This window comes from Sinocyclocheilus anshuiensis, unplaced genomic scaffold, assembly GCF_001515605.1.
Source record: "Sinocyclocheilus anshuiensis isolate Anshui unplaced genomic scaffold, SAMN03320099.WGS_v1.1 scaffold178, whole genome shotgun sequence".
Taxonomy (NCBI): Eukaryota; Metazoa; Chordata; class Actinopteri; order Cypriniformes; family Cyprinidae; genus Sinocyclocheilus; species Sinocyclocheilus anshuiensis.
In genome coordinates, this window is record NW_015546031.1 from 150,523 (window position 1) to 153,344 (window position 2,822).

Sequence of the window (2,822 nt, forward strand, 5' to 3'; positions counted from 1 at the left end):
CTTCAGCAATTGGGGCATTTGAAAGTAAATTACTGTTAAATTTAAATTAAATTAAATAAAACATGTAGTCTTACATTTAGGGATGCACCGAAATGAAAATTCTGGGCCGAAACGGAAACCGAAAATTCTGGATGCACTTGGCCGAAAACCATTTATATTAATATTGGTAACACTTTACAATAAGGTTCATTAGTTAACTACTTTAGTTAATGAACTAAGAATGAACAATAGTTCTTCAGCATTTACTAATCTTAGTTCATGTTAATATCAACATTTACTAATGCATTATTAAAGTCAACAGTTGTGCTTGTTAACAGTTAATGCACTCTGAATTAACATGAACTAATATTGAATAACTGTATTCTCATTAACTAACATTAAGAAAGATTCATAAATACTGTAATAAATGTATTGTTCATTGTTCGTTCATGATAGATAATAAATTAACTAACATTAACTAATGGAACCTTAATGAAAAGTGTTACCTTAATATTAAATATCAATATATTATTTTTATTCACTTCTATGTAACAGAATCAGATACAAGTTTGTTTTTTTTTGACTAATTATCCAAATAATGTATAGTCCTACGAAGCTATTATTATCAGAGCATATGAGCAGAGCATAGCGTCACTGAAGTTAGCATCATTTTATCAGCGTTGCCCAGTACAGCTGAACTAGCCTACACCATGTTACAGCACAGTAGCGCTACTGCAAACCGGAACAAGTATACTGCATAGAAATTTCCTGTCAGTGCGTTATTTGAGCGGACTTTGCTTTTCCGATGAGCATGAGCAATACACGAGCGGAACGCACATTCATAAATCGGAATATTGAGCGGAGCGTCAAACGCGAGGAGTGACGAGGAGAGTGAAACATGCGCGCTGAACACTGCGGGGCGGGGCGCGACGCGGCGCGCCATATATATTATTATTATTATATGTAGTCTATATTTTCGGTGCATCCCTACTTACATCCCCTCCTTGTTTACAAATCCGAAGTAAGTCCATACATCCGATTTAAACGCGGACGGGGCTTTCCTGATAACTTTCCGCGATGCCACCCTCTTTATTTTACTAACTTACTGCATGCTGAAGGTGACCCAGCTGACCTCACCAGAAAAAAACTCAACACCACCATCTAGTGAATTGAAAAGAAATTGATTTTATTATTCTACCAAATAGTATAACAAAAGATCGATACTTGGCGTCCGTGTATCGATACAGTATTGCCGCGGAAAATATCGCGATACTATGCTGTATCGATTTTTTCCCCCACCCCTAATTATAGTCCCGTCTTGTCTTGTTAACGAAGACGCAGCATAAATTTCGTCATAGTTTTTATCATCAGTTAGTTTTAGCTCGTCAACGTCTCATCTTAGTCACAGAAAAAAAAGTTTGTTGGCGAATATTTTTCGTCGTCGTCTTCGTTGACGGAATTAACGCTGGAGCACCATCAGTCATAATTATGACTATTGGACATTTGTTGTAAATTCTTGTATATTTGAGAGCTCATAAAATCATAAAAGAAAAGCTGAGCTTCCATCTGGGACAAAAGCCCAATGAACTTTCAGATTTTTCCCCAATATAAACAGCGGTCATAATGCTCCCATAAACTTTTAGTAAAGCAGTGTCTGGATGAGACCCAAAAAAATGTGTTCAATTAGCATGAATCTTTGCTGCATAGATTATATATTATAATTTTTATTGTTAAACTTACTTGAGTTTGTCCAGATGTTTGAGTGTATCAGAGAGCAGCTTCACTCCTGAATCTCCTGGATGATTGTAGCTCAGATCCAGCTCTCTCAGGTGTGAGGGGTTTGAACTCAGAGCTGATGCCAGAGCAGCACAACCATCTTCTGTCACCAAACAGCCAGATAATCTACAACAACAAGTGGACTTAAAATCAGAGGATTCAAAGGATTTAAAACAACCCTAGAGATAGCTTTTTTCTTGCTTGATGAGTAAGATATCTAGCAATCATTCTATTGATTATCATTATTTAACTAACTTTTGTAACGTTATTATAAACAATTATTTTCAATGAGTCAAAACAACAGTGCAGAACACTTGACTTGCCTGCTCAAAAGATATTATTTTCAGAAATAAGTCTTTTGGGGGGCTAAAAATTATATTCATAAGGCCCTCTGATTGTAATGAAATTAAGGTGCTGATATGTGAAGGATTATTTTCAGTTTCACTCTGTTCACATAAAGAGCACTGTAAAACTTGTCATGCTTTACTGCAAACTTTTCAACTTTTCAAACATTGTAGTATTTAACTAGCAGCAGTTTTACCTTCAAAATACTTTGTATATATATATTAGTGGTGTCAGAATTAGCGCGTTAACGCAGGCAATACATTTTTTTCAGTTTAACTTGTTAAAAATATTTAACGCAATTAACGCAGGGGCGGGGCTAAGGTTGGCCACCCATTCACAACTGCTGCTTCTGTCACTTTTTCTCTTGACAAGAAGTGCATTTATTCAGTCGCAGAACGACTGAGAACAGGAGATGTTTCAGACGCACGCTCCACTTCACTTCAACGCCAGGCACGAGTCAAACAGCGAGGAAACGGTACTGAGCTCGCAGTGCGTGCTCTTCAATTGCACGCACAAAGGCACCGGCGCGCGCTGTAACCTGTATCCTTTCATATCAAAGTGCAAAATACGTGCATGCAATGTCGTGGTTAGTTAAGTCATGAAGTTAACAAAAGGGCGATTAAAGCTGCCTTAAAACTGTGCACGCATGTAATATATTTTATATGAGTCACATTTAAGAACATGTCTCTGAAATGGTTTTCAAAACTGTCCTGGAGCAGCCC

The 2,822-nt window shown here is 37.1% G+C and overlaps 1 pseudogene; it reads right to left on the reverse strand.

The window, feature by feature from the left end:
* Positions 1-2,822, reverse strand: part of LOC107698775 (protein NLRC3-like) — a 38,052-nt pseudogene that overhangs the window by 4,000 nt on the left and 31,230 nt on the right.